General features: G+C 45.6%; 1 pseudogene; it reads left to right on the top strand.

The window, feature by feature from the left end:
• Positions 1–5,565: 5,565 nt before the first annotated feature.
• Positions 5,566–22,952, top strand: LOC144144198 (uncharacterized; annotated as a pseudogene).
• Positions 22,953–23,188: the final 236 nt, after the last annotated feature.

The following is a 23,188-nucleotide window of genomic DNA, read 5'->3' as shown; positions in this document are numbered from 1 at the left end:
CCGCATCTTCAGCGACCACCGAGCCCACGAAAACCAACAGCAGCGCGTCCGCCGGACCTTCCGGGGTCCAAAATCCAGCCCTCCGTGCCACATGCCCTTATAACCTTCGAAATAATCAGCACAGCAGCAACTTACTACAACACAAAAAAACGGGTAACGCGGCCTCCTTCCCCGTTTTAAGACAGTTGTTAAAGCTAAGAAAAATCACCGAAAGGCGCATACGTTCCGAATTGCACGTTTCCGCTCTTGCACAGTACTTGACTGCCGCAGTCGCTCCCAGGGGTCTTAGGATTAGAATAAAACCTGGTACTACCGAACTCTCCCCGTCCAACATGAATAAGTAAAAACAGGTACTCGATAAAGTATCTTTACAATTAACTGAAATAATCCTCAATCACTACGAAACTACGGCCCATTCTCTCCGAAATAAAGAGGAACTACTTAGTCAGGAACTAAGCAAAAGAGAGTTGAACAAGCAGCTACGAATCTAAGACGGCCTCCGCCACATGCCGAACAAAAGATCGAAAGTTTAACCGAGATAAGATTTCTAACACTGGCCACGTAAGAACCTAACAAGCTCCGGCACTAGTAACTGCCCCCACTCTGACAATACGACCGATAATGTCACTACGACTGTAATAAATGCTTCGACTACTGTACCCCAAACAGTTCAGTTAAACCCCTGTGCTAGTAATTTTCCCTCGCCTGCCGTCACAAAAGAAAACCTTACCGGGAATTTAATGAACCTTTCAAGTATAACTTCTCCCCAGCACAGATGAACGTCTTCCCAAAGGGCCTAATCTTTGGCCCGGCTACTGGTGGTTTTGATGAATTTCAACTTTTTAAGGACTTAGATAACTTCGCCAGAAACATGACGCTACGAGAATACTTCTACGATCACCCCGCGACGGAAGAAGCCCGCAGAGCCCTACCTAGCTATAAGCACTGGACCCCTCCCACACAGCGTGATAGTTGCCTCGACATGTACATCAAAGCTGTCCAACGCGATGTGCGAAAAGCATACCAAACACAAATTTCTTTCCACCACAACATGACTACCAACGAAAAGAAAGCCCTAGAGGAACTCGCAAGCTGTCCCGACATAATTATTAAACCTGCCGACAATGGAGACGCAATCGTAATCCTTGACAAACCCGACTATGTTAACGAGGCCAAGAAGCAACTATCAGTATCGACGTTCTATAAAGCACTACGCAATGACCCCACTCAAGACTATAGGCAAATTGTCAAAGATAAACTTGCTGAGCTTGTTAAAAATAAAACAATAAATGAAACCACGGCTCGTTTCCTGATACCCTTAAGCCCAGTAGCCGGTAAATTCTATCTTCTCCCAAAGATTCACAAGGTGAACAACCCGGGGCGCCCCATTGTTTCTGGCATGGGCACTGTTACCGAACACCTCTCACGCTATGTGGATAATCTCATTTGCGACATTCCGCCCAGCTTTTCCTCCTTCATTAAGGATACCAATGACATTCTCTCAGACATCTCAAAAATTGAAATTCCTGATAACTGCCTTCCACTCACCCTCGGTGTTGCGTCACTATATACTAACATCCCCCATGAAGATGGCATCGCCGCTGTATCCCTTGCGTATGAGCAGTCATCATGCGACAAACCTATCGATTCTTCTGCTCTCCAAACCTTCCTTAGGCTTATTCTTGAACTTAACAATTTTGAGTTCGACGGAGTTCATTACGTGCAAGTCAGCGGAACGTCAATGGGAACTCGAATCGGACCTAACTACGCCAATATCTTTATGGCTGACCTCGAATCACACTTTCTTGACACCCAAAATTTAAAGCCAATGTGCTATAAAAGGTATATTGATGACATATTCATGATCTGGCAACACGGTGAGGCGGAGCTCCTCACCTTCATTGAGGCATTTAAAGGGGCACTGACACAAAAAGTTTGCATTTTGTTTTTTGTTTTTTGTTGCGATAAGTAGCTAGTGACCTACTTATAACCGGTAGAAACTACATTTGCTTCAGCGTGCGACGGTTGTTTAATTAGAGGCATTTTATTCGGCCAGTCGCAGTTTCGGTTTCAGCGGGTGCCGCGAAACGATGGATTTTGTGGATTTTGTGTGAACAAAGCTGACCGCGTGACTGTGGGAAAGATATCACAGAGCAGAGCCGCCGTAGCACTGTCGAATCCGCATCGACGGCAGTTTCTGCGAATGCCCCCACGTACTGATCTCGTGAGGCGCTTAATTAAAAAGCGACCGTAGATGTGACGCAGGCGCTGCGAGTGCAAATGCTACCGCAGCTAAAGAACGACACGCGACGCTCGAAACGGTGGATGGCAAGACGCGCGCTGGGAGCAGCCCTCCGGTCTGCCTACAGGTCCGCCTACAGATGTGTTCAGCTTAGCACTGCGGCGGATATTCGTGTGCCGCTCTCGTAAGCGGTGCAGATGACAATTTTTAATGCAACCCGAAATCGCATCATTAACTCCTTTCTCATGTAAGCCACCATGGTCAGGACTTGGGGACAATTTCGTGCAGCGGTAACAAGCTATCACTCGAGCTACCTGCGTCGGCCTGGGCCACTTCGCGGCTGTGGCCGCCGCCTGCACAGCGACCGTGCGGCTAGCTCAGTGGGCTTTTCGTGCCTCCGGCGCGTTTTCGCATCCAATGGTAATTAACAGTAATAGAAATAGAGTGCCTGGAATAGCTGTAGAACTTTGGTCGCGGCCAGCTGCCCGATGAGCTGACGAAATCACGGCGCCTCCACCGCCAACGATTGGGTCGTTCGTTCTCGAGAGCAGAAGCTCCGCCCTCCGGCCCTCCGATTGGATCGGCGAGCTGGGCGAGCCGGCGAAAAACGCCTGCAGTGCGGAAGCGGCAAACACAAATTCGTGACGTGTTTGTATGTTGTTTATTTACACAATATCCTCGGGATGTCGATTGCAAGTGGTCCTCTGCTGGCTGCTCGGTCGCGTTTCGCACACTTTAAAATTGATTTTAAATATGTTCTAGGCTGTATTCGCCGCTGATATTTTGCAGATGATGTATATGTGCTCCCACCAATCTATCTCCAAATTTATCTCGCCTTCAAAATTTTGTGTCAGTGCCCCTTTAACCTAGCCCATCCTAGTATTTCATTTGCTCATTCCTATTCGGAACACAGTGTAAGCTTTCTGGACGTCACCGTTACTACCTTCCAAGGTCGGCTTCAAACTAAACTGTATAGAAAACCGACAGACACGCGGCAGTATTTGCACTTCGGAAGTAGCCATGTCAGACATTGCAAGACAGCAATACCTTAGAGCCAAGCCCACCGATTTAGGAGAATTTGCTCAACGCTGTAAAGAACGAAGGTAGCCTGAAAGCAGGGAAGAGACGTCTTGGCGTGGGGAAAAATCAGATGTATGCACTTAAGGATAAGCAAGGCAATGTCATCACAAATAGGGATAAAATAGTCACAGTGGCCGAGGAGTTCTATAGGGATCTGTACAGTAGCCGGGAAGCGTATTCCCAAACGATATCCCATGAGGAACCCCGCCCACTACGCCCCCCCCCCAAACAACGACGTCACAATGTGACGTCACTTCCGCTTCGTTCGCGACCTCATACGCCATGGTTTTTTTTTGTTTCCCTTGTTTAAAAAGGGCGGTGGCCGATGGGTTTCGCTCCGTGGGCGAGGCTGGGCCTGCGGCGCTGCCGAGCGGAGCTGACGGACGCACATGTGGTAGAAGCACGGTAGAAGAAGTTAAAAGGCGTACATGCAGCGTACTTTCGGCGTTTTCTCGCGTGGCGACGCCGCGCGAGCAACGCCGATGTCTACGCTCGCCAGATATCGGCGTCGACGCAGCGCGAAAAAGCACCGGAAAGCGGGCAGCAGCGGGCGGGTTTCACGTCCTTCTCGTGCAATGGGGTCATTCCTTTCAGCAGAAGAGAATCAATTTCTTTTTAACTTGCCGTTATCGGCTGCCTTGAGACAAACTGCTAGCTATTTCTGTTCGAAAGCGCTCATTCACTTGTGGGCTTGTTTGGCTTTCATCGGGGAGATCGGGTATTTGCGGTAGCTTTTTTTAGTTAAATAAGGGAGCTCAGGCTACGTTGCTTGTAGTATTAGCATGATGGGGCTTGGCTGCAAGATTGGTGCGTGACGGCCAAGCCTTATCAATGCCAGAATGCTAGCGGCGCATGCCATTCCATTCGTTGCTACGGTGGCTTGCGTTGGGGAGACCGAGGTTTTGCGATAGCTTTGCTTGACTCAAATAAGAGGGCTGTGGTTACATCGCGTGTAGTAATAGCATAACTGTCCTCGGATTCAAGATGGGGGCGTAAGAAACAAGCGTTACCACGGCTCAAATCTTTCACATACGACCAAAGGAAATCACTCGCCAATATATTCATTGGCAGCCTCCGTTAGGGTACCGAATTCTGGAGCCCTCCCTCCGTTTCCTCCCTTGTCGAGCGGTTGCGCGCTTGTGTGCTGGTGTTTTGTTTGGAAAGTCCATGGTTGAAATCCTGGCAGAACTTTCACTTTTTTTTTTTGCAATGAGGGCTTCATCGGCTTTTTTGTTGTTGTTGTTCAAGGCAAATAAAGGGGGGCAGAGCACCTTGCCGTTTAACCTACAAGTGACGTTCGACGCTAACCTCAGAATCAAGGCAGCCCTGAAATTTACTTTGCCCACACATTGAATTCATGAGAAGCTGCAGTCAGCACATGACATCAAGGTTAAACAAAGTAGAAGTAAAGTTGTGCTAAGTGCGTCATCGTTCATCATCCCATCTTATTTTGTTCAGATTTTACAGTAATGACTTGATAAAGTGAAGGCAAAAATTTATTTTCGTCTTTTGTGGTCGCGCTGCTTCGCGGCGGTCCATGGTTTCGCACCGTGCGCGAGCATGACGTGCGCGCTGGGAAGCTGAAGCACGAAATAAACCTTTGCTTACCGGTTCTCGCCTCTCACTCTCAGCACTCTCTTGCGCACCTGCAGACGCTCGTCTTCCATCCTGTTCCTAGTAAAGGTAGCGCTGGGCGCGGTGCTTTAAGTGCGCGCGCACGCGGACTTTTTTGCGTATATATGCATGGTTATTGGTTACGTTCCTGAAAGCGAACAATCTAGACGCTTGCTTTCATGCCAGAACACTTCCATCACGACCCACAAATTTCGCTTCTTTTCACTGGCGCAAAGTTCTGACGCCTCCCAACTTTACAAGCTTGTTTACCACTCGCCGATAGAAGTACGAAATGCTGCAAGTCAACCTAGAACGCTTCTCCACACTGATGAGTACCGCGCTGTTCGCTTATTAGTTCACGCGTACGCTGAAGCCACTGACCAAAGAACCGAAGCACACGCGAAAGTTGCCGGCCCGACCTGACGGGCCCAGCGGCGGCAGTGGCAGCAGAGGCTCGCCCGCCGCCGTTTGCGTGGTCAGAAGTTTCGTTTTCAGCTAGTACGTCAGCCTACTCCTCGGCCGTGATTGGCTATCCAGTTTTGGCGCGGCTGCGACAGCTGCGACGGCTGGCTCATCGTTTTGTGGCGACGAGGCGAATCACCAAGTGGAAACGTGCCTACTTCTGCTTCATGGATGTGCACGTGCAGCCGCTCGAGATCGTCAGAGATGACCGCCCGTCAACAAATCAGCAGACGGTGTTCCGCGCGAACCCTCCAGACGAAACCGCAGTCAACGCCTTCGTGGACGCTTACAGCGGGTGTACAAACACTACCTGGATTGTCCAGAAGGTGCAGAAACGCGGAGAAAGGTACGTTTTGATACGATGCGTTGCAGTACGTGAAGCGGCGTTTCGAAACTTGGGTTGTACTGTTTATATTTTTGTTCTTGCTATTTCTTGTTTATATATTTGTATTTTTTGCGTGTGTGTCGCTTACAGTTGAGCCGCGAACTGTGACGCAATGCGCGCTCATTAAAAGGCCACACAAACCGACACAAACCGCTCATCTATCGGCCGAGTGGATCTCGAAAAGTGACATTCCTTGCCGCTATTTGGACTCGCAGCAGTTCACTGGCCCAAAAATAGTGCGCCCAGGGGCTAACTGTTTTCTTTTTTTTACGGAGTTTTATCTCTCCTGCGGCTACCGTGATCCCAAGCTCACGTGCAGTTACTCATTAATCCCATCAAAGAGAATATACATATCGTATGCAGCAAAATTTGTGTGCATGAAGCAGAAATTGTTAAAAATAACAGACATTGGCAACAGTGTGAGTGGTAGCGCAGATGATTACTGATATCAAACTCTGTCTTGATGGCGTCAGTAGAGACTGTGGTCAATAGCCTTGTACAGAAGACATATATCAAATTCGTCGAGTACTTCAGAAGCTGTACAACCCAACCATTACTTAGCCCTTGGTTTGTCTAAAATTTCGATATTGTTACCCTAAATTGTTATGACCACCAGTGAAAATTATGCAGCATTCACGACCAAGTGTAAAACGACTATGTTTGAGGTAATGTTTCCCAGTCAACGTATCACTACAGTATCACGCTTGCCAGAAGGATTCACATCTTCTATTGTTGTTTATAAAAATATAAATGTTTTCCTTAGTGGCACTGTTCCTGAGAAAGAAATTATGCAATGAAGTTCTTGTTTACAAAATTCAATGCAATAGTGCTTATCATGCAGCTGTAATATTTCACAAGTGCAGGACAGTTTGTAAATGCAGTAATGGTTAATTGGCTGCCTTTCTTGTAATCCTCACCTGCAGCACCGAAAAGTGTTTTGAGGTGTGTGTATATAGTAAAAGAGCACCCAACTCAACTGTATACACTTCTCTGTGTTGCAGAATGGCCTTTCACAAGGTTTGGCGCTGCCAACACCACAAGAGAAACAAGGTGTCGGAGAAACGCAATGCCATGTGCATGGCAAGGTTAGATATTAAGATAAAGCTCGTGACAAAGTCCACGAAGAAGAAGGACCCGTATTTGCGACTACCTGTACCCCTCGTTGCTGTTATACGCATCGACGGAAGGCACACACACAGCCTGGAGTCAGCGGATGCCCTACGCCTCCTTCGTGGCACTGCCTCAACTAGGGAGACATTCATCGGCTACTTCAACGACGGCATGGGAATCGGGCAAGCGAGGAAGCTCCACGAGAGCAAGCTGTGCGTGCAAGAGAACGGCCTCATGCTTCTGGCGAACGGGGCCATCAACCCTCTGGCCAGAACCGTGCAGCATTGGCACTGCGTTTGGAGGGCCACAAGCTTCGGGGGTGGAGCCATCGACCCACTGGCCAAACTAGAGGAGAAGGCGCCCAAGGTACAGTGAGGATTATTTCCCACGAACAGCGTACTCTTGGGAGTAGGCTTGGCATTGCTCTATAATTTGCTTTAGGCTCACTTGCTACCCTACTGAGGGTACAAGAGTACAGCCATTGCAATTATAATGCACAATTTTGCAGTTGTAATTGCACTTCTAATGCACAACAAGAGACTGCGCAGAGCTTCAGAGACGGTAGTCTTTATTGGGATACTGTCGACCCTCATTTTAACGAAGTAGTATCAGGACACTGATTTAGTTCGTTATATCCAACGGTAGAGTTAAAAATAGCCTGAAGCCAATCAGCAGTCTCACTGCCACAAAAATCGTTGATAAAAATACGAAACATTTTGAGCTTCAAGCTCACTGTAAACAAGGTAACCCTTATTTCAAGCTCAGTGAACCAGAGCATGACACGTGAAATAGCAACAGAACAAAGTTCATCGTACAAAACAAGCCTGCGTTCTTTTTTATTAGTTAGGATGTGATCTTCGTTTGTTGGCTATTCACAGCACTGAGCAGCATGGAATTTTTAGTGTCCACGAACAAAAGGGCTCTTTCTACTTCTTTTCCAAGTTTTTCCAAATAGCTTCTTGGGCTTCTGGCCAATATTTCTTCGTTATAGTATCCGATATCATGCATTGCTCTCACGGATTAATTTTCAATATAAAAGAATAGGTGGCATTGAAACGAAGCGTGACCAACCAATGTTCGTATTTATTTCACTATAAGCAATAATTTGCTATATCAGTGCTCATCATAACGCGGTTCAACTGTATGTACTTTACTTAAGCAAAAATTGTAGTCTGTCTGTACTGTACATTTGCTTGTCTTTCGATCCAGTCACCTATCCAAAAGTTAACAGAAGTGAGGTCTCAACATTGTTGAGCAAAAAGAAAACATTAGGCATATTTGAAGCAGAAGATCAATTCATAACTGGTACCAGCAGTGTTCTTTTAATTACAGGGGCAATGAAGAGAAAATATGTTTGTTTTATTCAAAAGATTTTGTGTTTCATAGTACCCTTAGCGCTTGTCCAGCAGCAAATGATACTTTATTCACTGAGAAATTGAACAATTTAAGTAAAAATTTCAATTATCCCGCTGCATCGTGCATTTCGTCACGTGAGCAATGACGTAGTCCAGGCAGATACTTAAAACAAAGTTTAGTATTTTGATTGAGGGAGGTGGTAACAGTGAAACGTCTTTTGTTACCTTGGGTACTGTCCGCCCTCCTAGATGTCGCAGTGATACCACTCAGACTACTGTGCGGGCTCTCTTTTCTTTTTGACCGGAGTTGTAGCTGGCGTATTTTTGTTACATGTGATGATTGTTTTGTAAAACATTGTGTATGGCTTGATGGGCAGAATTGTGTAAGTGGCACCCTCGCTTATGTCAGGTGGCCAGTGTCGTGTTACACAAGCCCAACCCACTCAACAGCTGTGCAGCATCTGCCACAGTACCTGGTGCGCACCATACACAGTGCTTATATGTTTATTCATTCGTTTGCTATTTCCATTGTTTACCTAACCATTACTCTTATAAAAAGAATAAGCCTAGAATCCAAGCTTGCAAACCTCTTTTTGTGAGCTTATAATCCCTCATTAGTTTATACTTGATTTTGTCGGTCTAAGCGTATTGCAAAAACAACCCATTATAGGTCACAAATTCAATGCATAAAAGACGCGGGTGAGTTGCATGCCCATTATTTTTTCTTCATTACATAGTTTATTTGATCGTAGTTTACATAAAAATAGTGTCAGTGTAATTCTAATGAGGCAATCTTTCAAATGAACCCAGCTTACATTTTGTCTTCATGGCCCCTGATAAAATAGATGTCTACTTTTTTTTTAAATTCCAAGAGTTTGCTCTGCAGCAGAAAATGGTGGGTACGAGTGAGGCTAAATGTACTGGAACAGGTAGTTCTCAGTAAGGAAGTCTGAAGGCTCCTGCGATATGGATTAAAAAGCCAGTGTCAGACTAGTCAGGTGGCTGCTCTGGGTTGAGCCCCACACTACTTAAGGAGGCACATGGGTCTTCAGGACCGAAAAATTGCCCAAAAAAGCATTTTTTTAGGTGTCACTTTTCTTTCGATTTTCACAGTTTTTTCTCCAAAAATTCCATATTTGAAACAGTGCCACGCACCTATAAAAGCCATAGAGGCCCGATTCTAACAAAGAAATAATTATTTTACCATATTTCCCCACTTTTTCGCCTCGAGTGGTATCGCACTGATACAAAATTCTCGAGAGCTACATCCCAGCATGTAGTGCAACTAGGAACATCAGTTGTTTTGCACTTTGAAGCTGAATGTGTAAACCGTGTGATATGGGAAGCAGAGTTTGCGTTTTGTGTTTCAGTAGTTGTTTAATTAGCATTATTTTTAATTGGTTAGGAGAAGTAGTTCAAACATAGAAGTTATAATTGATGTAAACTTGTACGTGATTGCAAAACAAAAAACTGCTTTCCACATTTCATTCTCCACAACTTCTGTTATGTATTCATGTCTTGCTGGTAATGTTTTGTTAAATACTTTTTTTCCTACTTTTCTAAAAAAAATCAAGAAATATTTTAATTAACCCAGAAACTAGTCATCTCACATCAAAACTAATTACATATTTGAGATGAGCTAAAAAAACTGAACAAGCCTATGAAGTTTCATGCAACTTGCTGTTAGGAACACTGGAGACCACGGTAAGTCCACAAAATGTGGTGAATGTCTGTGGTCGGTGCCAACATACAGCAAAATAAATGTGTAGGCCCGAATAAACCCTGTTGACCTAGCGGCCAGATGTGGGTGAAAGCAGGTATAAATGTGGCATCAGTGCAAATGGTTAGTAGTGCCACCTTTTTGAGGCGGATGAGCTTACCAGGGAGGTTACATCCACAGAGTGGGATAAGTGCACGTGTGGAGCACTGAAGGCATTTTGTCCAAGGTGCTCTGTAGTAGAGTCAACTGAAAATAGAGGTAGTAGATGCGTCATAGCAGGCATGTGTGTCTGCAACCATCTACCTGCCTATGTCCAGGAGTTGACGTCCTCTGGGCCCAAGCAATCTTCACTCTGAAGCTAAGTGTTGTAGTCTTTGCGTGGAACGTTAAGGATATGGGTACTTGGTGGGGTATTTTCCAAGGGCCTTGTACAGCTTTTATTGAATCTGAAAATCACAACAGGTTGGGATTGTTCTCACCTAAGACGCTCTATAGTCATCAATGCTTCGGAAATTGCTTTTAGCTCAGCAAGTGTTGACAGGGGTCTCTGAGTGGCGTAGTTGTGGCAGGTTTGACAGAACTGCACGTCAGGGTTCCCGATGGTGACAAGGCTGCCTGAAACACCAGCATCGGCATAAAATGTGTCTTGACTAGCACTGGGTGCAAGTGTGGCACACCACGGCTAGAAAAACTCAGAGGCTTGCAACCAGCAAGTAATATTTGTGTTCAAGAAGGGGGTTCTGGAGAGGTAGATGGTGATGTATTGAACTGGAGGTGCATATACCACCTTAAGGAAACCACAAATGAGTACACCTTTGCTTTAAGCAAGCATACCTGTCACCACTGCTGTTAAGGCTAGCTTCTTCCTGTCGTGTAGAGATGGGTGTTAAAGGAGCCATGAAGAGAAAACAAAAGTTTCGTTCATTCAAAAGTTTCCCTCGTTAGAATCATACTGAAACCACTTTTAATGTAAACTTCGCTCAAATAAGCTACATAATTAGGAAAAGTGAGAATGGCCAGGCGACCCACCACCTCATTTCCCGCAACAGAACCTATGATGTCATTCGAGCCAGCTCTGCGATTGGCGGTGGCCGGCACAAGCACACGCAAATTAGGTAGAGCTTAGAAGCTAGCCAAACGAGCGATTTGTGCTTAAATTTAGGGCATGGTGGGATAAGCAGTGGAAGTTACGAAAGCAAACGTAAACATGGAAGTACCCATGCGTACTGCTGTTGGTACTGCGCGCACTATGCTTGGTTTAGCTGCACAGCACTGCGGGGCTTGAGGTTGTTTCAGACAACACTGGCCGATTGACACAAGCAACGGTGTCTTACGTGACCATATTTGTCGAGCGAGCACTGTTTCAGGGAATGCTTATTTTCTCCCAGAACAAAAACAATCCAGGTTTAAATACGGTAAAAAAAAACCAAAGGCTTGCCACGCTATGGTGGCGCCATCTAGGTTCAGGTAACATAAAGAAACGCGGAAACGCCACTGTACGGTACCTGGAGTCAGTAGTATTAACTCTATGCCTGGAGGCCAGCACCGCCGTACAGCGTGGAGACACCCTTTTAACGGTCTCGTGCCGTCGCGATTGGGCCAACGTGCTCAACGAGTTGTTCTTTTCATTTCCCTTGAGATTTAGCAACGCGACATAGATAAGATGATTTAAACTTCGCCAATAACCCGCGTTGCGGGGATAATTTAGCGCTGTTTTGACACATTGACTTGCTTCGGCGGCGAGCGAGCGACCCAAAATGGTGGCGCCAGCGTATATGCGTCTCTACCCTGTACGGCGGACGCGTGAATCAAGGCACTCTAGGCTGCAGAGCGGTCGGTTTCTCTCATGTCATTGCAGACCCCGAAAACAAACGATTTAGCGGGAAAATCAAAATTTTAACTTAAATTGAATAATTTCTCAGTGAATAAAGCATCGTTTGTACCTGAACAAGCGCTGGGGGCACCATAAACACGAAATCTTTGGAATAAAACGATTGATTGATTGTGGGGTTTAACGCGCCGACGCAACGCAGGCGATGAGGCGCGCCGTAGTGGAGGGCTCCGGATTAATTTTGACCACCTGGGGATCTTTATCGTGCGCCGAAATCTCGTACACACGGGCGTTTCTGCTTTTCGCCTCCATCAGAAAAGCGGCTGCCGCGGCCGGGAATCGAACCCGCGACCTCGTGCTCAGCAGCGCAACGCCTTAGCCCCTGAGCCACCGCGGCGGGTCTTTCGAATAAAACAAACTTCATTTTCTCTTCATGGCTCCTTTAAATGAGGAAGGCAGCTAATGATTCCCATTGCTTCTCTCTTGGTGGTCTCTCAGTGAGCCCACTCTGCCCTTGTCATATACTGAAACTGCGCCTGGTGTGCGAGATGACGCAGCGGGATTGCATCAACGAGAAGAGCCATCTTTGTGTGAACTGCTCCTGTGTATTGCGGAAATCCAGCAAACTAAATGTAACGGTTGAAGGGCATGCTGGTGGGCTTCTTGGAGCCGTGGCGTAGTTGATCTGGAGGCTGTGACGTCTAGGCCAAGATTGCGGTAGCAAGTAACTTACATTACAGGTTTGCCATAAAGGATTAAGGTAACGTGCGGTTTTGCAGTCTTTGTTGTGCCCTCCGACTACTGGCGATAAGTAACATGGTCTTCTCATCATGGAATAGTGTGAGCCTCAAACTTTTGCACCACGTGTTTAAGAGTATTTTAAGCACTCTGAAGAGTTTGTTCAAATTAAAAAAAAAAGATGTGTTGAAAAAGGTAGTTTGACCCAAAAAACAAAAAGGGCTAGCACCTGCGTATATACCTTTAAAGGGGCCATTCAGCAAAAATTTTTGTTTTATTCGAAAGATTTCATGTTTTATAGTGTCCCCAGCGCTTGTTCAGATGCAAACGATGTTTTATTCACTGAGAAATTATTCAATTAAAGTTAATTCTTTGATTTTCCCGCTAAATCATGCGTTTTCGTGGTATGGGAAGACATCAAAGGAACTGACTGCTCTGAAGCTGATTGTGAAGCCTTGTTTACTGTTAGTGAACCTAGATGGTGCCACCGCAGAAATCCGTTTTCTGCCTTTGCTTTGTTTTTGACCGTATTTAATCCTGGCTTGTTTTTGTTCAGGGAGAAAATAATCGTTTCGGGAAACATTGTGCTTTCTCGACAAATATGGTCTCGTAAAACACCGTTGCATGCGTCAACTCGCCACTGTCGTCTGAGACAACCCCAAAGCCCCGCAGTCCTGTGAAGCTAAACCAAGCATAGTGCACGGAGCACCAACAGCAGTACACATTGGTACTTCTATGTTTACGTGTGCTTTCGTAACTTCCACTGTTTGTACCACCATTCTTACTGCGTTAAAAAGAATGTAACCTAAATTTAAGTGCAAATAGCTCGTTTGGTAAGCTGATAAGCTCTGCCTAATTTGCGTTTTCTTTTGCCGGCCTCCGCCATTCACAGAGCTGGCTGGTATGACATCTTAGGTTCTGTTGCGGGAAATAAGCTCGTGAGTCGCATGGCCATTCCCTTTTTTCCTAATTATATAGCCTATTTGAGCGAAGTTTATGCTAAAAGCGGTGTCAGTATGATTCTAACGAGGCAATCTTTTGAATGAACCAAACTTGTGTTTTGTCTTCATGGCCCCTTAAGTGGCATTCCAAGTGCAACGGGAACAAAAGGTTCCAATAGATGGCATGTGAGCAGTGAAATGCAGCAAAAGTGAGCCGACCTGAACAAACTTCCGCTGTGTTTGTCAGGAGCGGAGGATGACGTAAAAGGCAGAGCGCAAGAAGTGGGCGGGAAGAGGCACTGAAGTGGCAGGGGCAACAGACAAATATTCTTCTTCGACAATATTTTCAGTGAAGTGAGCCCATACAAGGCCAGTTTTTTTTGTGTACACAAGGTGGTTCTGAGGCCATGAGGGCCCAGCACAATTACTTAGGGGGACCCTATTGTGAAAGTGCAACTGATTCCTTGTACAAAAATTTGCAGGCACCACCGTGACTGTCAGCAGGAGCGACAGCAGTACCTGCTGGGCAGTTCTGGTGGCGACCCCAATCATGCAGCGAGCCCAGGCACTGGATGTGGCGCGGGACATTGTGTTCATTGACTCAACCTGCGACTCAACTTGCGACACAACCAGGTGCACCGTGACGCTGGTGCTGGTGGCAACAAGCGCTGGTGCAATCCCCATCGCAGCGCTGCTCCACAACGAGCAAAGCACTGAGGGTTACCTAGCAGCCTTCCAGCTGCTTAAGGACACCTATCCACTTTGCTTTGGGAATTAGTGTGTAAGTTGAAAATGTTAAAGATGATTTCATTGTTAATGTTTAATGTGGCACTGCTTGTCAGACATTAGATGAAACAAATTGGTGCATGTTTTCTCTATACCATCTTTTTATTTATTGGCATGCATCTGCATGCTAAGCAGGGCCCAAACTCTTATGGCCACTGCTGAAGACAACTACCAACTACCACCTCTATGATGTTACGATTTAATAAAGCATGTGTAAGGGATGTTGTGACACTGTTTCAAAAGAGCCGTGGCAGTGTGTTATACCTTGCATGAGTGTCCTGCAAAGTCAGTGCTTGGGTTTGACTGTAACAATTAAATTAGAATAAAATAATGCGTTGTAGACAAATTTAAGTGTCAAAGTATGGAGTTGTGTTGCTCTAAATTAGTGCCCAGGCTTCACAGTAGCATTAGTAGGTTGTTTTCAATGAGTGCAAAAATTTTCTATTTGCAAGAAGGAATGGAACTGAAACATGTATAGCCTCCAGTTTTAGTAGAGTTGTGTAGCCTTCCATTTGGCCTGTTATGTGTAATAAGCCACATTTTACCATTTTGCAGGCCCCACAAGTCTTCATGACGGACAATTCGAGTTCAGAGAAGGCTGCATTGCAGGAAACATGGCCAACAGCAAAACATCTGTGCCACTTTCATGCGGCGCAGGCTGAGTGGCGCTGGCTTATCGCTGCTCGAAACAAGGTTGACAGAGACCAGAGGCGTCGTCTGATGTCGGCTTTTCAAATGGTAAGATATTTTCATATTCAAACGAACAAGGGCGTGTTTTTTGTCCCCACTTTGGCGACACCACATAATAGTTGCAGTTCTAGCATTGCCCTTTTTTTTAAAGCTGCTTTTAGTGCCCACTCCAAAAGCATTTATGCACAACAGACAGTGTGAACACAGTCTGCGTACATATAGACAAGGCCTTCCCGAACTAGGGAAACAGGAGGCATGGCTGATACATATTAATGTGTTTCAGCACAAATAAATTCTTGTGCATATTGGAGGTGGAACAAAAGTCCATAACCAAGACTGGTGCTGTCCTTTTGAAGGCTCCATGAGGACAAAATACAACTATGTTTAGTTTGAAAGAACTAGGCTTTGGTAGCTCACTCAACTCCACTCCAACCACGCCAGATGTCTTGTAGCAGAAAAAAGCAATGAATATAGAAAAGCTTTCAAATTCCAGCCCATAGTGATGCAATATGTGTAGGAGTGGAATGTTATAGGCTGGCACTAAGAAATGCTCATCAAAGTGTCAACTATCGGTTAGCATTGAAATGGTACAATCAAATGGCACAGAGCCACTGCCACACTCGCCCAGTCGAGTTTCTTGGCGAGGCCTTGGTTGGCAACCACCAATTGCACAAACAAGATTCTGTGACGTCAAAAAAAAGCACCAGAAAGTGGCTAGGGAGGCGCCGCTACAGACTGTTTCTTCTAACATCTTGATCATGAGTTTTCAATACAATCTGCATTGTTGTTATCGTTACAAGGCAGCCTTTTTATTGAACCAAACTTGTATCTTGTCTTCATGGCCCCTATAAGTAAAATTCCCCACCATATTGCCCAAAATGAATTGCAATGAAAAAAAAAAGAAAAGAACATTAAAAATGGTGTGGAAAGTATTGTAAGAGCAGATTATAAACAAAGCATGTTGGCTCTGGCCGCACCATGCACAAAAAGCAATGAAGGAACATGTGCTGGCTCGTGGCTTATGCTGGTGCAGCACCAACACGTTGAGGTGGGTACAGTCTACGTTTATGGCAAAGAAAAGAGACAAACTGCCAGCTGTTGCTACTGTGTTTGTAACATGACCGTAAGGTGGTGTGGCCCACTCCGGTGGTAATAGTGCCTATATCTCCGCGCTCAGCGGTTTGTGTAACGGCGGGCGATGACCTATTTGACTTTATTCACTGAGGCCAACAGTGCCTCAACACCATTTTAGGCTCATAAAAATAAACTCGCGCTAGTAGCATTGTAAAGACTTGTTTTATCAAGAGAAACTAATGACCCCCTCACAGCAGATGCCTTAACATTTTATTTATTTTTTTATTTATTTATTTATTTATTTATTTATTTATTTATTTATTTATTTATTTATTTATTTATTTATTTATTTATTTATTTATTTATTTGCATACCTACTTCGCCCGTTGGGCATTATAGTAGGGGGGACAAATAATCGATATAAAATACAACATTATACACTCTTTGAAAGGTTGAAGAAAGAAAAAAAACAATTGTAAGAAAACATACAAGGTTTGCGTTAGTAAGCCACACACTGCAGACCGTGAGTACAATACTAATCACACATGTGGTACATTCTGAGGGAGCACATGAGACAGCATTAAAAACAAATGTCGGCCAGGTAACAAGATACATTCATTTACACAGCACGCTGGCTAACATTGCAAAGCATAAATATCAAAGAAAGTTTCAAATGGCGAGTACATTTTTATCCATAAATATATTCTTGAAGGGCAGTGGGGAACGTCACACCAGAAGCAACTTCGATTAGTTCAGGAAGCAGCAGGTTCCAATCGCGTATTGTACGGGGAAAAAAGGAGTTTTGGTATGTGGTTGTGCGCGCGCACATTTCTTTTATCTTGAGTAAGTGGTCGCGGCGCCCGGATATGTATGTTGGTGATTGTAGATAAGTCTCTTTGTTTAGTGGTGTGCGATTGAAGACGGCATCTCGAAGGAAAGAGAGGCGGGAAACAACACGGCGCAGTGAGAGATCTTCCAAACATATGTGCCGTTTTATTTCTGTGACACTGCTTTGGAATGAGTAAATGCCGGTTATGAATCTGGCTGCGCGTTTCTGTATCCTTTCTAAGCTATTGACAAGAATTTGTGTGTGCGGGTCCCACACAACGGACGCGTATTCGTTTTTGGTTGTTCGTTTTTGGGCTTTATATTTTTTGAAAATCGGTGGTAAAAATCAGGTGCTATTTTTCAAACTGATAATTGAGGGGAAATCGAGTCTTTTTGCTGAACCATTCCGGAATTCGGGTCTTGTCGGGTCAAATCTACACATGTACTGAGTAATACTCAGTTTATTTTATCAGTAGGTATTACAAGATTCTTAACCCTTTCAGGTTCAATGGTGTTCATGTACGTCCCCGGCAAACACCTGCAAAATGGTCAATGACGCACATGTACACCATCGCTGGGTTCTTTCAACAGTGCGCCTTTTTCGATCATTTCTCTCACTTGGCTTGTAATGCCACACTGGAGAAATACGTGAAATTTTTCTCTTGCGCCGATGGCTCTGCTTTTCTTTTTTAATTCTTTACTACAGCAGCACGCCAGCTATCGCTTGCGCCATGGCTGCTGGGTGAAAGGCCTGTGCTCTCATCCAGAGGCCGTGCTTGCGCATCGGGTCACGTGTGGATGCGCAGTGGTTGATTTCGGTTTCATCGCCCGGGCGCTTCCCGCTTCTTACGCCCGTGAAACTTTCCTAGCACTTTTCTTGTGTTACTCATGAATAAACCCTGTGTATGTAACAACACAAATGATTTTCTTCTCACTTTATGATCACACTAAAAAATTACAATTTTATCTCGATATGGCCTCGTCCAAATAATTGATAACAGCACTAAAAAAAATGACCCTAAGGGGTTGCATTTGGTGAAAAAACTCGACCATAACGCATTAAAAGTGGTGTTTGTTGCACGCTGTTTTTTGGAGGAATATCGAGGTTTTTTAGCAAATTCTCTACTATATTTGGCGTTTGTTTGGAAATGGATAAGTAATGATGACAGTAAAGAGCAGTAATAACTTCTAAGAAACGAAACATTTTATTCACAAAAAGCTGCACATCGATTGTTTACACACCCTTGTTTTCGTACATAATTATCTGCATGCACAACATGTTGGTCTCCATTCGAGGTCTGTCCGATCGTTGAACGTATTTCAACCGGGAGAAAGTTCTCTCGACCACACAGCTTCTATTAGCTAGGCGGAACAATGTCAGTGCAGCATTTTCCAGCCTGGGTAGCGAGCGGCAGAGTCATGCCAATACTCAACAAGTTTGAAAGCTGTGTTTGTGGGGCTTGCCTCTATCAAGTACTGGTTTAGAACAGCGGACCGTCAGCACACGATAGTGCACTTTGAAAATGTCCATTCGGGGAGAAATTGGGTTTAACCTGATCCTCCCTAAACATGTTTGGGGTGTATAAATAAGGTAAGATGGGGTTGTACTACAAAAAAAACGACCATAAACATGATATATTGATTATGTCTTGCATATCCCAAGCAATCCTTTGAGGAATCTCTTTTTTTAATGATCGATATTTTATGATAACAATCTGCAAACATTCTCTGGCCTAAGAACCTTTCCTGTTTGTGTACAAAATTCACACAAACTTAAATTTCATGTTTGTCTATCTTTTTAGCTTTGGTTTGTGGTGCTAGCCTGAGCAGAAAACAAAATGGCATCTTTATAGCCCAGCATAAACCAAGCTCAAAAAAGCAGTTGTAAAAACACAGCCAAAGGTAGGAGTGTCTTAAATTTGTACCTTAAATAAGCAGGCACGGTCTGGTGACAATTTTTTTTAAATACGTAAAAAAATTAATTTTCACTTTAATCTTCTAGGATAAGAAACAAGCAGTCTGATTTTTTTAAAGTATTTTAAAGAAGCTTCAATGTGGTGTATTTACAGCACTTTTCATAGAAATCGATTGGAAAGTAAATTTGCATGTTTGTGAAATGAGGATTGTGAACTGTTGCTGGGCACATTTCTCACGGCACGATAATTATGTTATTTCAGGTCATGTATGCTGACACGGTGGAAAAGCTGGCGGCTGCAACGGCCAAGCTGAAGTCCGAGTCCCACGTTGCCTATGTGGAACGAGTGGAGGCTTTCCTCGCAAGACAGGAGGAGTGGGTGCTGCTGTTCCGTGCTGGTGTTGCAACACGGGGGCACAACACTAATAACTTTGCGGAGGCCACCATCCGTGTCCTGAAGGACATTGTGTTGAACCGGACGGAACCGTTCAACGTGGTTGCTCTGGTGGACTCGGTGGCTGTGGTGTGGGAGCGCTACTTTGAGAGCCGCATCCTCCACCACGCCAACAACCGCGTTTCCCATCACCGCCTCTTGTACAAGCGGCTGCTATCAAGAATGCCCGAGAGAGCAGCCGAGAGCATTCAGCAGATTGGTCCCCAGCTGTATGCGGTGCCCAGTGCCACGCACCAGGGTGTGACTTATGAAGTGTATGCACACTTCGGAGCCTGCAGCTGTGCCACCGGGAAGCAGGGGCCATTTTGTAAACATCGGGCCCTGGTGCACAAAAAATTTGGGGGCCTGTTTCCCAATGCTCCTCCCCTGAGCACCGACGACAGCCACCAACTGGGCAAGCTGGCCTTGGGCGACACATGCCCGCGCCGGGAATTCTTCCAGCCTTTCCGGGGAGAGCAGCAGCTCCCAGAGCACGATGCAGACGGCAGCACCACTCCGGAAGGTCCGCACACTGAGGCCAGCAGTGTAGTTGACGCACCCCCTCAGCCCTCTTCAAGGCTGGCACCCATTGTGCGAGAGACAGACCCTGCCCAGCTTGCTCAGGTAAGCATGTGCTCGGTGTCCGCATTGAGCACACAGAAAAAGAGTATTTGCTTGTTTCTGTTTGTGAGCATGTGGAACCCCAACTTCAGAGAAACAAGGTGTGCAGACATGACGAGGCACTATCCAGTACAGCTCTCAGTCGTATGCATATATTATAAGCCTGGCTCACTGACATCAGTGCAACCTTCATTACTGCTTGTCTGGGCAGCCAAAATCTAAGCAAAGTCTGAGGCTTATTTAAAATATTGGCATTTGAGAAAAAAGGTGAGAGCACGCAAATAAATGTTCATGCAGACACATGATGCAATACTGTTGCTCACTCTTACATGCGGCAAGTCATTTTTATGTGCCATTACCCCAGTGATACCGGCAAATTAAAGAAAAACAGAACAATACCTGAGAGTATTAGAAATTGGGAAGAAATGTAGTGTAAACTTACATGTAAACAATAAAGTGCAAGGACAACAATTTTGTGTGACTGCAGCGCAGCCCCTACGTTCTTTACACAACACCTGCGCTGTTCTCCCAAAAGTACAGGGCTACCACGCGGAAGCCTACACTCATTGGAAACACATCCCCTCAGTTACATCAAAATGGTCCTTCATATGTAAGAACCCCTCCAGTATATTCTGTAACCATTGCACCTCATATGGTCCCAGCACTCAGGGAGTGGATTTCTCCCTGCATGTAAACACCATGACATGATGCATTTGCATGGCTGCAGCACCTGCTGGGGGCTGGAAAGGTGGTGATGGTTGGCAAAACACGCGTCCACTGACAACCCAAAAGGAACAATAAATCTGCCGCATTCAGCCTTCACTAGCTGTCTACGTATACGCGAGGGAAGTGGGGGGTGGAGGGGTCTAACTGGTTGTGAGTGTTGAACCTCCATGTAGCTTTCCCTTTGCCCCGGCAAATATTACAGCACCACTGCATACCGTACGGTCAACTGATGACCCGGTCAACTGATGCTACCAGATAATAGCAACAGTGCGTGCTCAGCACAGTCCAAAGACTCATTCTAAAGGCTGGTTTTATGGCACCACATTCTAGTATGGTTTGGAGGTGCTGTGTGTCAGCTAAGTACCAAGGCAGGCTCATACAGCGTGATGTCACTTTCTCTTCGTGCGCGACTCCATGCGACGTGGATTTTTTTTTTCGTTTTGGGCGACGGCCGATAGTTTAGCTCCGTGCCCGAGGCTGGGGCTGCGGCGCTGGGGAGCTGACGCATCTTTAGTACAAGTTAAAGGCCCAACCACATGCAGCGTACTTTTGGCGTTTTCTCGCGTGGCGACGCAAGCTGACGCGCGAGCTGATGCACGAGCAACGCTGATGTCTACGCTCGCCAGATATCGGCGTCGACGCAGCGCGAAAAAGCACCGGAAAGCGGGCAGCAGCGGGCGGGTTTTACGTCCTTCTCGTGCTTTGGGGTCATTCCTTTAAGCAGAAGAGAATCAATTTATTTTTAACTTGCCGTTATCGGCTGCCTTGAGACAAATTGCAAGCTATTTCTGTTCAAAAGCGCACATTCACTTGTGGCTTGTTTGGCTTTCATCGGGGAGATCGGGTATTTGGGGTAGCTTTTTTTTAGTTATATAAGGGAGCTCTCGCTACGTCGCTTGTAGTATTAGCATGATGGGGCTTGGCTGCAAGATTGGTGTGTGACGACCAAGCCAGAATGCTAGCGGCGTATGCCATTTCATTCGTTGCTACCGTGGCTTGCATAGACAAGACCGAGGTTTTGCGATAGCTTTTCTGGACTCAAATAACAGGGCTGGGGTTACATCGCTTGTAGTAATAGCATAACTGCCCTCGGATGGGTGCGTAAGAAAGAAACGTTACCACGGCTCAAATCTGAACAAAATAAGATAGAATGATAAACGAAGACTCACTTAGCAAAACTGTACTTGCTACTTGACTTAACCTTGATGTTATGTACCGACTGCAGCTTTATGAATTCAAAGTGTGAACAAAGCAAATTTCGGGGCTGCCTTGATACTGAGGTTACCGTCGAACGTCAATTGTAGGTTAAATGGCAAGGACTTCTGGATCGGTCTTTTGAGAAAGAATCGGTCTTTTGATGCACCGCTTGAAACTAATTTTACAGCTCATCAAAATTTGGTGGCACCAGTGGCAAGGAACCCTTTCGAATGCCCATTTCAAACATCAAAGTTTAGTGTGCTGTAAAATTAGTTCCAAGGGGTGCATCAAAAGACCGATTCTTTTATTCCACTCACCACGGTTCGTAGTTTTACAAAATATAAAGATTACAGTTTTATGGCCAGCACTGTTTTGTCTATTGCTCTTCCAAAAATGACTAATAATCTGTAATCATCTTGGGAACTAATTGACTTACTCAACAAATAATGACACATTTTAAATCTGTGGGAAAAAAGCAGCAAGAATGACAAGGTTCACAGAGTTTACTTAAAAATCAAAGGAAGCTGTTTTAAGAGAAGTCTCCCATCTTAACAACACTTTTCCACTTTATTTAATTTTGCCCTCGCTGTTCACCACAACTTTGCAAATTTTGCCCTCGCTGTTTACCACAACTTTGCAAATCGTATTCATTTCTCGGGGTGTGTTCACTCATTTTATGAGTGTCTAATGGCTATAGCTTTCACGCACCCATAAGCCTTGTGAGATGGACTACAAGAATAAACTTTAAGCAGAAGGCGAATGGCGGAAGCAAAAATGCAAGCTGTAATGGGTGAGAAGACAGGAAGTAACTTGCTGCTGCCAACATCTCTCTTGCAGGCTCGAGAAGATGCCTACCAGAGCCTGGAATCCCAGTTGCGACGCGTGCATGCCATGAGCGAGCATAACCCGGCATACCTGGAGATACTGCAGGGCCTTGGGCAGGAACTTGGCCGTGTGTCAAATGGAAGTGACGCAACTGCTCTTATGCTCGCCTTCTGGGCAACTGCAGCAGCACGGAGGCGTAGGGGGCGTCAGACAAGGGTGCACGAGCCTTGCCAGGCGTCGACCAGGTCTTACAAGAGGCTCTAAAAGGGTGCCAGCTGGACGCCCGCCAGCTCAGCCCGCTGCCAAGAGGCCAAGGAAGAGGCCCCACTCTGTGCAAAGAAATGTGTCAGGCAATGTCCCATGTGGAAGGCTGCACTGAGCACGTCTGCTGTAAGGCCAGCCTCTAATGTTCTGCAGCAACCACAGTGGCATCTCGCTGCCACTCTTTGGCTAGCGTGAGAGTTCAGAAGGCAGGCACATCACCGAGCTCCCTGGTTTGCCTTTTTCCTACACATCGCCCCTTCGGTGCTCGCACGGGCGTCTTTCGTGAATCTTTTTTCCCGATGTCATAAAAGCATGAAAGAAATTGCCGCGACATATTGTTGAAAGTTCTGA

Source organism: Haemaphysalis longicornis, unplaced genomic scaffold (assembly GCF_048455015.1).
Source record: "Haemaphysalis longicornis isolate Haplotype H1 unplaced genomic scaffold, Haemaphysalis longicornis Haplotype H1 scaffold_66, whole genome shotgun sequence".
In the NCBI taxonomy this organism is placed as follows: domain Eukaryota; kingdom Metazoa; phylum Arthropoda; class Arachnida; order Ixodida; family Ixodidae; genus Haemaphysalis; species Haemaphysalis longicornis.
The sequence above is the reverse complement of the archived record's forward strand: the minus strand, read 5'-3'. Positions and strand labels throughout refer to the sequence as shown.